This window comes from Tyto alba, unplaced genomic scaffold (assembly GCF_018691265.1).
Source record: "Tyto alba isolate M040663 unplaced genomic scaffold, T.alba_DEE_v4.0 Super-Scaffold_47, whole genome shotgun sequence".
In the NCBI taxonomy this organism is placed as follows: Eukaryota; Metazoa; Chordata; class Aves; order Strigiformes; family Tytonidae; genus Tyto; species Tyto alba.
In genome coordinates this window covers 25903728-25917894 of record NW_024881323.1, presented here as the reverse complement: position 1 = coordinate 25917894, position 14167 = coordinate 25903728, and the positions used below count along the sequence as shown (strand labels likewise).

General features: G+C 42.2%; 1 pseudogene; it reads left to right on the top strand.

Annotated features, from left to right (window-relative positions):
- The first annotated feature begins 788 nt into the window (after positions 1 to 788).
- LOC122154791 lies at positions 789 to 13600 on the top strand (annotated as a pseudogene).
- The last annotated feature ends 567 nt before the right edge of the window (positions 13601 to 14167 follow it).

The following is a 14167-nucleotide window of genomic DNA, read 5'->3' as shown; positions in this document are numbered from 1 at the left end:
CTGAAATGCTGGCTGTTGTGGGGCAAGGCAACGGATGGTATTTCAAAAAATCTGGGGTAGATATTTTAGGACTACAGCTGGACAGCAGGATACAGTTTTCAGGGGGAACTGTCACAGGGGGTTCTGCACCAGAGAAAAAAATGCTTGAAATCGCTGAGAAATTTGAAAAACAGTATGAAAAAGCTGGAATCGGCTCAGATTTGCGACAAATAGAATGTACCAGAAGGGACTCAGGGACTATTCCTCCCTAGGGGCAGCCAGACAGGAGCGCTCCGCTCCCCGCCGCAGCCTGCCCAGCTGCTACATTTTCCAGGAGGAGCGGAGGGGAACTCTAAAATCATACGAACACCATCCGCTTCCAAACGCAGGCACCGCAACAGCACTGAGCGCGCCCCGAAGAGGGAGATGTTTTTTGTGAACACGGACGCGACCCGTAGGGCCGCCCCTGCCCCTCACGGGGAAGTGGGGGGGGTGTCAGGCAGGCGGCGCTCGCGGCCCCCCCCCCCCCCCCCCACATACATACACTCTCTCTCTTCCTGCCGCCGCCGCCGCCGCCGCCGGGCGAGGCGGGCTGGGCGCGCGTGCGCAGCCGCGGCAGTTGCTGGCGGCAGTGGCAGTTGCTGGCGGCAGTGGCAGTTGCTGGCGGCAGTTGCTGGCGGCGCTGAGGCGGGCCGGGGCGCTGGAGGCTCCGATGGATTCTCCGCTTCCCTCCCAGCCTGCCCGCCCGGCTTCGCCGGGTAGCACCGACCCCGGGCAGGAGAGGCGGCAGGAGAGGCGGGGCGGCGGCGGTGGCGGCGGCGGCGGCGACATAATGTTTTGCGTGTGTGCTTCCCCGCTCCCGAAATACCGCAGACTGCCATGTCCGAGACCTACGGTAGGAACTGGGGGCGGGCGGGGTGGGGGGACCCTCCTCTTCCTCCTCCCCTCCTGGGGAGCGGGCCCGGGGCCGAGCAGTCGCCTCTTGAGGAGCGGGGCGGCGGGCGGTCCGCTGTGGAGGAAGGCGGCGGCGGCGTGAGGAAGATTTTGTCATCTAGTCCCTTCTTTTTGATGTAACAGCTACTAGAGAATAGCGGCTTGTGTACTTGGTCTTGTGACAAAAATGTGAGTGCATACTAAAATCTAGCTTTTTTTTTTTTCCGTCTTGCAATATTCAGATTTCCTGTTTAAGTTTTTGGTCATAGGAAACGCGGGAACTGGAAAAACCTGTTTGCTACACCAATTTATTGAAAAGGAATGTAAGTATATGAGCACAGTGAGATTTCTTCATTGCTTTGTGCTACAGATGAAGGCTCTGCCTACATGAACATCTATTCTTTGTATGGAAGTTCCTGTAATTCTCCTACTTGTCTATATGAGGATTTTGACTGAGAATTATGTTCAGAACCATGCTATAAGTCTTTATTGCTCACTGTGTTTGCCTCTAAGCACAAGCATGATATTGAGCAGTATTCTCCATTGCTCTCAAATATAGCAGGATATTGATGAAAATAGACTATTTTTTTGTGAGAATTACATCTTGCAGCTACAAGCTTCCCTAGACATACAGTAGAGACTCAGATCTTTTAGAAAAAAATACTGAGCAGATGAAAGAAAGTTGAATTGTTTGAGTAGATTTAGAAACCCTGTAGTCTTTCAACATAGACAATCCATGTTCTTTGTTAAGGACTGTGTTCTATAATAAACACTGGTAGAGACTCCATTGTAGATATTATTTGGAGATTAATAGATGATATAAAAGAAATTTCCTATTGGGTGGTGCATTTAGCATCATGATTAAACAAAAATAATATGCATTTAGAAACCTTTGTAAAACTAAGATAACTACTATTTTTCTCAACCAAATGGTAATTTGCGTTATCTCCTAAGGATAATAGTGTGTAATCACTGAGGAACATGGCATGATCCTGTGATTGAACTTGAACTGTGGCCTTGCTTCCCATATGGGCAGTTGTATATTGCTGAGAATCTGTGATATCAACAGTGTACATAGAGCAAATATCTTAACTTCAACCTTTAAAGAAGAAGTAGCTCTTGCTTATTTATGGGCAGGACTGTGTCTTTTTGTGTTCTGCTTTTCTGTGAATTTTAATTTTAAATTGCATCAAAGTATTAGAAAACACAGTTGGGAAAAAATGTACAAAAGTTATCTCGCCATTTATTAATGTGAACAGGGAATGATTAGATTAAGGCAGGCCTTTCTAGCAGTAATTTTGAATTGAATAACCTGTTCAAAAATTGTAAGAATGTTTATTTCTGCACAGTGGCAATAGACTTCTGAGTGTCACTGAATTTGATGGTTCAGGAAGTAGTTTGTAATTTGAACACTGATGTGTTTTGATTATACCTAAATTGGTTTATGTAAAAAATAATTATTCACTCTATTTTCTAAATAAGTCTGGGTTTTTTTTCTTTTTTTTGTAGTCAAAGACGTCTCAAATGTTACTATAGGAGTGGAATTTGGTTCAAAGATCATAAATGTTGGTGGTAAATATGTAAAATTGCAGATATGGGATACAGCAGGACAAGAAAGATTCAGGTACTGTTTTCAGTCATTTTACTGTTTGTTATTAAATTGTTGGTGTGGGTGTTGGGTATTATTTCTCTCTGCTTGTAAATTTCTTGGTCAGCAGAAGTGTTTGTCTGCCTTCATGTTATTAACTGGGCCAGATCTTCCGACTTGGACATAACAACATAGATCCATTGATTCCAGTAAAGCAGTGCTGCCTTGCAGGACCTGAGGTTCTGCCCTTTCATTAGGTATTTTCTGTGATAGTTAATGTACACGAGTAGAATATGTATGTGGTTAAAATTTTGTTCACTAGGCAAACTCAGAATAGTTTTTTAACTAACCACGTGTGCTTAACTTTGTCTTTAGAAGATCTTCTGTTGATTGGAATAAATTGTAAATTGCTCAATCTGCATGAGAACAATTTCATAGTATTTTATTAGAGGGAAAGAAATCAGTTGTCAGGTTCACTTGGCTAAATACGCTTCCAGAAAGACTGAAATCTCTTAAGTTTCTTAAGGAAAAAGCAATGCACTTGTCAGATTAAAACCACTTTTAATGTTGTCTTTTAATTGTGTCATATCAGAGGCATAGGTGAAACTCAGTAAGATCTCATGTATTCCTGAGTACATTCACCATCACACGGGACATCAGTTTTTCATATCTTTGGGAGGTGGAGTTTGTGTGGGAAGTTTCTCTGGTTTTAGAGGCAGGGACAGTGGTTAACAAAGGTGAGTGTGGTGGTAGAACCTGAGTAATAGGCAGCAATCCAAGTAATCTGTAGATTTGCCTAGTCACAGATGTATCCAAAGGACTTGTCTAATAGAAGAGTAGGCAAAGCTGGGCAGTGCTGTGTAGTCTCTATTAATGAGATCTCTTCAGTGTGTTGGCCAGATATCCTGGGATTCTGAGGAGTTTGGAAATTGTACTTTCAGAGACTTGTGCAAATTCTGCTCTTTCAAGTTCAGAGTATTCACAGATTTGCAGGTTGTTCTTGTTCTTGTTTTTGTTTTTGTTTTTTTTTCTTCATATTGATTTTTATAATCTATCCAATTCTTTTGTTCTTAAGGCTTGTCACACCTCTGTGTGCTGATCAGGTTTCTTCTTCTCCCTCTACCTTTTGAAGGATGCTTTGCTTTGCTTTCATTGCCTCCTTCTCTTCAACTTAAGGAGTGTTAAATTGTTCAATTAAAACAACTTTGCTCAATCTTTCCTCAATGCTGAGAGTTCAAACATAAGTTAATTATGCTTTTTTTGTGCCAGAGATACCACCATCAGCTTCTAGTTCTATATCAGGCCATACAGTATGATGCTGTGTAGCTTCAGCAGCACACAGGTCATAATGGACTTTGAGAATCCTTGGACAGCTATATTTAGTGAAAGTGCTTTGTCAAAAGTCTAGTTGTAAATAGTCTGCTGCTGCACAGCTGATAATGTCTAAAATATAAATTTTATTTTAAATACGTAAAGTAGAATTCTGTCTCATAACAGAGATTGCATTATATTAGCCATTATATTGAAACAATGAAGATGATATAGAAATGTGCATCTGTAATTTTATTTCAGTTCTGTAACAAAAAATTACTGTAGAGGAGCTGCAGGTGCTTTGCTTGTCTATGATATAACCAGGTAAGAAAGCTAGCAACTCTTTTCCTTATAGACAGTTGGGGTTTTTTGCTTATAGACAATCAGATACAATTAATGCATAATGATTCCTCCCCAAGTACCTAATCCTCTAATGGAGAATGGGCAGGAAGAAAGGAAAATAAGTGTAAAAAGTACTTCTGGTTTTGTGCATATTTAAGTTTTAGAACTTGCTTACATGAGATACTGTGAGTGTCATAAATGTAAACAGTCTCAAAAGGGTTAGACACAAGGGAATTGGCCTACCAGTAGCTGTTTTGATCGTGGTGGGCTACATGCAACCACTGGCCCAGGAAGCCGTGCAATAGCAACTAAAAGCAGACTTAGCCACTTTTAATCAAGGTGGTTCACCCCTATTTGTGGAAACTATGTATTAGTATGCTGATATAACAGGTCATCTTCTGGAGAAGCTAGCTCTACCTACACATTCCATAACTGTAGCCCAAAATTCTGTTCATCTCTGCATCTTTTAACATTTGAGTATTATAGGCAGCCAAGAGAATACCTTACCGTACACATTTCCACACTTTTCCTGGCCGCCACTGACTGATAATTGTCAGATAAGTTTTATGTTGGTTAATGATGTTTGCTAGATTTGTTGCCTTTTTTTTTTTTGTCCTGAGTGGACTGTTCTCCTCTGAGCAGTCTTGAAAGTCTTTTTTGGTCTTGGCACAAGTGTAGAATTGAGTGCCTGAACTTTCACAGAAGTAGTAAGTTCTTAAAATCTTACCTGAACTCAAGTATCAGTTGAATTCCATGTTAAACAATAACTCATTGTGTCATTTCAAAATTTCATGTATAAAAGGCTGAAACTAGTGCTTAGAATTTTAGCTTTTCACATTAACAAGGTATTTTATAATTGTGTGTATTTGTATATTGTGGTTGATTTAATTTTGCTTTTTAAAAACTTTTCAATAGTTTCATGAAAGAACTCGATACTCTTCCCAGTTCATAGCTGGTATATTGAGATGTATAGGTGACTTGCCTGGCTAGCAGGAATTTGTTGTGTGTTACAAATACAGATTTGCCTTCTGGGTTTTAGTTCAATGATCTGTTCACAAGAAATCAGTATAGTCTAATGAAGGATGTCATTTTCTACATAGCCGGGAAACCTACAATGCGCTTACGAATTGGTTGACGGATGCTAGAATGTTAGCAAGTCAAAATATTGTGATAATACTGTGTGGAAACAAAAGGATCTTGATGCAGATCGTGAAGTTACTTTTTTAGAAGCGTCCCAGTTTGCACAAGAAAATGGTAAGTAGTACAAAATCTTCATGTAGCATTCAAGGATGCTTAATACTTAAAACAATTTTTTTTTTTGTGCAGTTAGGGAGTACTTTGCCCAGTGTACCTTAAAATATCTACAGAAGAGAGAGTTCTGTCAGTACATGGGCCATAGAGAGAGGACAGTGCCTGCAGTGAAAACTGCATGTACTATTTAAGTCGTCTTACCAGTGATTCTTCCAGTCACAGCTGCTACTCAAAGAATAGCTGCTATGAGGAGATATGTTCCCAAAGGAATGTAATACAACTTCAGGTCTTGCCTTACCTCCAAAGGGCTGAGAAGGAAATGGAGAGCATGATTTCCTGTTTTTTAGCATCTTACAGATTCTATAGATCATAGACAAGGTTGGATGGGGTGCGCCGCAGATGGAAGCAATGAGTTTTACTCATAGGAAACAGAGTTTAGTGTGTGGCATGGATCCCAGAGGACCTTTACCTGGTCTGTAGTGTTCAGAATTTCCAGTGTGAGGACACATTTCTGTGGCAGCTAAAGCCAGTCTCAGTCTGAGCTTCTGTGCTGCAGTCCTGCCATCAGTAAAATCTGGGTTTTTTTTTTATAAATCAATTGCTAGTAGTGTTTTATACCAACTGTGGCTACTGGCTGTCCTTTTGCATATAACTTTCTACTAATGTGAAACCATATCAAGTTCTTTGGTTTCATGTGCTATTTCGTATGCACAGCCCAGGTTATTATCTTTGGATTCCAACTTCTTAGAATTAATATAAATTTCAGAGGAAGTTTTTTGTGATTTTTCCTGTCAAAAGCTACTTTTCTAGACCATACTATTTGACAATAGTTCTCCTTAAGAAAATTTAAATCTATTGTTCCCAGCTGTCATGCTTTGAATTACTATATCAGATATTCCTGACTTGTTTTGAGATTTTTTTTCTGGTCTCAAATGCAGAGCTGATGTTCTTGGAAACAAGTGCACTAACGGGGGAAAATGTTGAAGAGGCCTTTGTACAGTGTGCAAGAGAAATACTCTATAAAATTGAATTAGGTAAACTGAGATTTATATTCTTTTAATGTGTTTTTTTCCCCTGAAAATTAAGAGTACGTGTGTAACTATCATCATTCAAAGTTCCGTAATAAAATTACCCCAGAGAATCAGAATTTCATCGTGCTAAAATAACCCATTTAGTTTATAGCTGCTTCCCATATGTTTTAATAGGAAAGGACATCCAAGTCAGATCTGTGTATCTAAAAGGGGTGGTGGTGTGAATTATGGATGTTTTTAACATGGTGTTTACCTTAAGTATCAGCTCTGAGTGTAGGCTGTGCATTCTGTGGGTTGCTATGTCCCTACAAACATCAAGCCTGACATCAGTTTTAGCAATGCAGACTAAAACCTAGTATTCAGGGCAGACGTAACTTTTCTGCTTCTCATGCAGCAGGAAATACAGTCAAGAGAATTTAAACAGTAATACTGAAAATTTCAGGGATGTTTCCTAGCAACTGTGTTTCTCAGAAATGACCTTCCTGCCTCTTGGTTGAAACCATTTTTACTTTTGCAGATTTAGAAATATACCAGAAGCTTCTCAGTACAAGTGGGCAGATTTCTATCAGAGACAGGCTCCTAAGTGTTAGGTGGCATTACAGCTAATTTGCATTCCAGTTTTCCTCTCTTACATTCTAGCTGTTCGATCTCTTCAAAGTTTTAAGTATTGGCCAGATCGAAAAGTCTGTTCCAGACACTTATTTTTCAGTGCCAACACAAATTTTTAGATGAAAAAATGTTTTCTCATGTTTTCTTTGTGCCGACACACATGCATTGAATCATGGAAAAGTTGAGACTGGAAAGAGCCTATGGAGGTCTCTAGTCCAGCCTCCTGTTTAAAGCATGTTCAGGTTCAAAAGGAGAGCAAGTTGCCCAGGGCTTGTCGAGGCACATCCTGAGGTGTTCCAGGAGCGGAGATTCCACAGCCCCTCTGGACACTGTGTCCCAGTGCTAACCCATAGCTGCTATCTACCTAGTTGCTCCCCAGCTTGCACCAGTGCTTGGGCTTGTTCCATTGCTGGTGCAGAGCTCTGCATGTGTAGTTGAGGAATTTCATGAGGTTCCTGCTGGCCTGTTCCTCTAGCTTGGCCAGTGATGCTTTTCTGAAAGGAAGCCCTACCCTTGAGCTATCAACTGGACCCCTCAAGTGGTGTCAACTGCAATGAATCTGAAGAAGTGAACTAAATTATTCAGAGGGATTCTTTGGTTTGTTTCTGTTCTTTCTTTTTTTTTTTTTTAGACTAAATGTTTCTAATCTTAGACAGTCCACGATACAGCCATAAGAACGTTTTTCTGAAGGCACAGAATATGGAGTAGGCAGAAACTGATACCAAAAGTAGGGAAGCTTGAGATAATTTCCTCTGGGGGCAGTGCTTTATGGAACCCTACTGTCAGATTGATCTATTTTTGTTTGGCTTGGTGTCTACAGTACTACTTTCTTTGTATGCCAGTCTCTGAAAGCAGCAGTTTTTAACAGTGTTTGCAGAAAACATTTTGGATGTTTCATTTGTTAGAAGTAGTTAGTGCCAATACATTTCTTGTTGCAGCCTAACTTAGAGACAAACCGCTTTGTCATTATCATAGAATGCCAGGTTGGTAGGGACCTCACGGACCACTTGGTCCAATCTTTCTTGGCAAAACATGCTCTAGACAATGCCCCAGCACCGTGTACAGCTGAATCTTAAAGGTGTCCTGATACAGGGCCAAGATAGGAACAGGGGATGTAAGGGTTAACATGAGAATAGCAAGAAGGGGATAATAGCAAGAAGGGGATAACAAAAGAAATAGTTCAAGGGAAATAGTTTAGATAACGGTTAACAGTTCTGCTTAGTGAACAGACAGTTTGTAAAACACGGTGAGCTCTCTAGGCTTTATCAGTATTGAGCCGGTTGGAACTAGACCCGCGGTTTGGACAACAGCCAGTAAGAGACTGAGTCTGCGCAAAACCTGGGGTCACAGAGCGGACAGGAGGAAGAGGAGCTTGACTTCATCCCCAAAGACCCCCACGACCACCACCAGAAGACACTGCGCAGACTCAACTAGGAGGAGATTATGGAAATGCTAATTATATATACGCGGGGATAGGTGTTGCATATGTATAGGCGTATTGCGAAATATTATGAATATGTAATCATTTGCTCTATAAATCTTAGGTAACAGCACCATACGTGGGGTACACAATAGGAGGAGTTATCCCCTGTGTACCTCAGCGCTGAATAAACATACCTACTTTACAATCTATCATATTGTGGAGTCTATTTCTGCACGTCAGTTTTGGCGAGCCAGGCAGGAGACTCTCTGCTCGACTACGGGATCGACTGCGGGGCGGACTCTCCCAGGCGCGCCCCGAGCACTTTCCTCGAGGAGCCTCCGCTACCAGCCGCTCACCGTGGGGGGCAGACAAGGACTTCCTGAAGCCGCGGACCAAACGGTATGTTTAAGGATAGGAGCCTGTAAGTCGTACGCGTGGCTGGGGCAGCTGGTAATCGCACAGAGACGTCTGGCGTGCAGCTAAGCCGGGTAGGTGCACCGAAAAGGCGCGAATTCGTGCGGGTTAGGAGTCTAGGGGGCAATTATACCTTGCCACAGACCGATAGAGCGGTCGCTGGCTCCAATCGGGGACCTGTTGGCCGAGAGGCGGCCACAGGCAAGAGTGATTGAAAAGGCCTTTGTTCTGTTGTGTTTTTTGTTTTTGTTTTTTTTTTTTTTACTCCTGATGAAAGTGTTGTAAGTGTGTGGACGTCCGTGAGATTGTGAGATCGTGATGAATGCTGTGTGGTGATTGTGTTAAGTGTGAGCGTTTGGAGTGAGTGTTTTACAAAAACAAGATGGGTAATACTCAGGGAGGGATATTAAAAAAAGAGCCCTCTCGGCTGTATATCGCCCATTGGCGGGATATTGCAGGGAGCGGAGGTACGGAAAGCAGAAAGACTCTTGTAAAAATATTGCAATCAGTGGTGGCCGCTGTATAAGCTGGAGGATGGTGCTAAATGGCCGCTTAATGGAACACTGGACTATAACACTTTGTTACAACTTATGTTGTTTTTTAAGGAGAGAAGGAAAATGGGATGAGGTATCATATGCAGATATGTTTTTCACTTTGCGAAACCACCCAGAGTGGCAAAGGGACTGTGGGTTAGTACCCCCCACAGGACCCTATGGTGCTCGCACTTGAACGAAAGTAAGGAAAGTAGGGGTAAGCTAAAGAGGTGTTGCTCATCATGTAGTATTGGACAGAGATGTACAAAGGTGGATAAGGTGGAAAACTTCAGAAGCTGCGCCCTACGGAAAGTGGGAAGGCTTCAATGAATGTAAAAATAGCAAATGTACAGAGGACTGACGGGGACCTGGGGGATCTACCCTGGTGGATCCACTGGTTAAACTTAAGCTGGGGAGAGAACAAGAAGAAGTAAACTTTTGGTAGACACAGGAGCAACGTACTCTGTTTTGAATCAAGCTTTAATACCACTGGGGGACGACTCTGTTATGGTAAAGGGAGCGACCGCCAATCTGAAAAGGCGTATTTTTGTAAACCTTTAGAGTATAAATTGGGAAAGCAATGGGGAATTCATAAATTCCTTTATATGCCTAACTCCCCAAAAGCTCTCCTGGGGAGGGACTTGCTGGAACAACTGGAAGCAAAAACTGTCTTTGAAAAAAGGGGAAGTCACCTTGGAGGTAAAAGATCAGCAGTACATTCAAGTGCTGAGTCTCACTCTAACTAGTTCTTCGTCAGGAGGAGAAATTAGTGAGGAAATTTTAGACCAAGTATATCCGGAGTTTGGGCTACCAATGTACCTGGAAGGGCGAAAAACGCTCTACCGATTGAGATCAAGATTAGGAAGGTCAATGACCGGTGAGAATTAAACAGTATCCTTTAAAAAAGGAGGATAGGGAAGGAATCCGACCGGTAATAGAAAATTTTTGCAATTAGGGTTACTAGAAGAGTGTGAGTCTGAGTTCAATACCCCTATACTGCCCGTTCGGAAACCTGATGGGTCGTATAGGGTGGTTCAGGACTTACGGCTGTGAATAAAATAGTTGAAGATCTCCACCCAGTGGTAGCAAACCCATATACCCTGTTAACTGTATTAACACCAGAGTTGATTTGGTTTACTGTCTTAGATTTGAAGGACGCCTTCTTTTGCCTTCCTCTCCATAAAGCCAGCCAAAAGTTGTTTGCATTTGAGTGGGAAATCCTAAAACTGGTCGAAAGACCCAACTCACCTGGACGGTGTTGCCACAAAGGGTTCAAGAATAGCCCTACTCTTTTTGGCAACCAGCTTGCAAAGGACTTGGAATCCTGGAAGCCCCATCCGAGAAAGGAAAATTATTGCAGTACGTGGACGACATTTTGATCGCTACTGAGACAGAAGAGGACTGTGCAACGTGGACGGTGAGCTTGTTAAATTTTTTGGGACTACGGGGGTATCGAGTCTCTAAGAAGAAAGCCCAGGTGATACAACGTAAAGTAAACTACCTGGGCTATGAGATCACTGCAGGGCAAAGAACTTTGGGACAGTCCCGTAAGGAGGCCATATGTCAAACCCCAAAACCTCAGACAGTAAAAGAATTAAGAACCTTCTTGGGAATGACGGGGTGGTGCAGGCTATGGATCTATAATTATGGACTGCTTGTTAAGCCCCTGTATGCGCTAACAACACCGAACAGACGCACCTCGAATGGGATGAGGAGGCTGAGCGAGCCTTCGATTCACTGAAGAAGGTTTTGATGTCGGCCCCAGCTCTAGGACTTCCAGATGTGAGTAAACCGTTTTTTCTCATGAGAAGCAGGCATTGCCCTGGGAATACTGGCACAAGACCTAGGTCCATATCGACGAGCTGTCGCCTACCTCTCTAAACAACTAGATGCGACTGCAAAAGGGTGGCCTGGGTGTCTGCGAGCGGTGGCTGCCCTGATACTGAACATACAGGAAGCTCGGAAGTTCACTCTGGGCCAGAAAATGAGTGTCTATGTGTCCCATACAGTGTCGGCAGTCCTGGAAGCAAGGGAGGGCATTGGCTCTCCCCACAAAGATTTCTGAGATACCAAGCTGCACTAGTAGAACAAGATGATGTACAGATATAGTCACTAATATTATCAACCCAGCTTCTTTCCTCAGTGGTAACATGGAGAACCAGTGCACCATGACTGCTTGGAAACAATTGAGGCGACATACTCAAGTCGCCCTGACCTAAAAGAAAGCCCCATGAAGGATGAAGAGAGCTGGTTCACGGATGGAAGCAGTTACGTCCTGAACGGTAATCGACATGCGGGGTATGCCGTTACCACCAGTCAAAAGGTAATAGAATCAGGACCTCTGCCTGCAAATACGTCGCAAAAGGCAGAAATAATTGCTTTAACCGAGCCCTGGAACTAGCTAAGGGTAAGATCATAAACATATACACGGACTCCCAAGTATGCTTTTGGAGTTGTGCATGCACATGGAGCAATCTGGAAAGAAAGGGACTATTGAACTCCCAAGGGAAAACATTAAACATGCGGAAGAAATTTTGAAGCTATTGGAAGCTGTTCAATTTCCTGAGAAGGTGGCAATTATGCATATTAAAGCACACCAAAAGGTGAGCTCTGAATTGGAAAAAGGAAACGAGCTGGCGGATAGGGAGGCAAAACGGGCTGCCAAAATAGAGATAAAGACTGAAGGAGCACTTATTCCCATAGGCAAATTTCCTTAGAAAGTAAACCAGAATATACCAGGGAGGATCAGAAACTTATTGCAGATCTGGAAGGTACATATAACAAGGAAGGGTGGGCTTATACCCCACAGGGGAAGTTAATTATCCCCTCTCATTTACTATGGCATTTTACACGAGAGGAGCATAGAAAGAGACACTGGGGAGCAGAAGCTTTGTATAGTCATTTGATAAAAGAGATTGTAGCCAGGAATTTGTATACCACGGTAAGGCAGGTGACTCGACAATGCGACATCTGCCTCCGGACTAATCCCAAAAACGCCCCCCAAACTAGAAATGGGTCAGATTGGGAAGGGCTGAGCCCCTTTGAAATTTTATATGGACAACCATACGGGTACAAAAAGGAATATCCACACAAATTGGAGATGAAATCATGAGCTCCTACATGGTGGCGTTAGGGAAGCAACTCAATAAGATCAGAAAACATGTAATTGGTATTCGAGGTAGAGGTTGGATGGACCCGTACATGATATACAACCTGGGGACTATGTATATGTTAAGTCTCTTACAGAAAAAACCTTGGAGCCACGTGGGAAGGGCCATTCCAGGTGCTGCTCACGACGTTCACAGCCATCAAGATTAAGGAATACTCGGCCTGGATACATCATACCCGAGTGAAGAAAGCCCCTAAATCTCCATGGAAAGTTACCCAAGTTCAACCAGGAAGATTACGCTTCTCACGATAAGTCTGATAATCATTTTTCCTTTAATGTATAGTCAAAGGTTCAGTGAATGGCCATGGTCCAGGCCCACATTGGGTATACTGGAAGTATGGGATAGGCAGCACACACACAACTCTAAATTTGGCTACTACAGTTATACAGGGGATAAATGTGAGCTCAAAAGAAGAATGGAATCACACCTATCAAGGAGTACAACAATTGCAGGGAACATTGGGACAAGAAATTAAATAGGATGCAGAGCAATTAATGATTCTACTCACTGGGCAGCAAAACAGTCCCATGTTTGGGAATCCACCTCTTCCCCAGGGAGATTATTCCAATTATGATTAGGGGCACATGGTTGAAATTAGAGAAGAAATGTTACAGGTTTGCAATTGCCTAAAAGTAAACAGAACTGCAATAGATCTCTCTGTAACTAGAGCAGAATATCGTTATGCATTTTTTATCTAGTGTTGTCAGTTAGATTGGAATGTATAATTTGCATGTGATCTATCTTCTTGTGACCATTTTGTTTCTCATCAGGAGAACTGGATCCAGAAGGAATGGGTTCAGGTATTCAGTATGGAGATGTTGCTTTGAGACAGCTGAGATCACTACATAGCACAAGCACAAAGTGCTCAACAATGTGGGTGTTAAACAAAACACAAAATCCCAAATACTTTAGACACAGAAGGTAAGGTTACAAAAATCTCAGGTTGTTGGGTAAATTACCATATTTCATAAATGTGCTGTGTCAAGTGCTTGGCTTTTTCACAGTTAGCCTGTAAAGTAACATAGAATCTAGTGAAATAATGCACAGTAGAATGGATTATTGTTTTATACTTTGATTTTTCTTCTGCCACCTGCCCACTAAAGCAAGACTAGTGCTCTTACTGAACTATTTCTAGATCTTTGCTTACTCAGAGTAACGCTGTGGAAAACACTTTAGAATTCTGTATTCCTGGAATGCATTATAGCCCTAATAGTTATCTAATGCACTATAGAGAAGGTGAATTACTTCTGTTGTATTGTGGACAAATATTACTAGAATTGAGAATTCACAAAATATATGGTGCAATATCTTGTCCAAAGCTATTATATAGTCTTTTCTGAAAATACCAAGTTTAAAGACTGAGACTTGAAATTAAAGGTAATACTGGATTTCAAACTTCAACTGTTTACTTTTTTTCCTACATAAAAGCAGCTTAACGTTGTTCTGATTCCTGTCTGCTATGAGCAGAAATGTAAACAAGAGAATAGTAGTATTTGTTGTTTAAGCAGACCTAAAGTAGCTCTTCTAGGGCTGTTGCAGCCCATCGAACGATGCAGTCTCCTAAAAGTCTTCCAAAGACACTC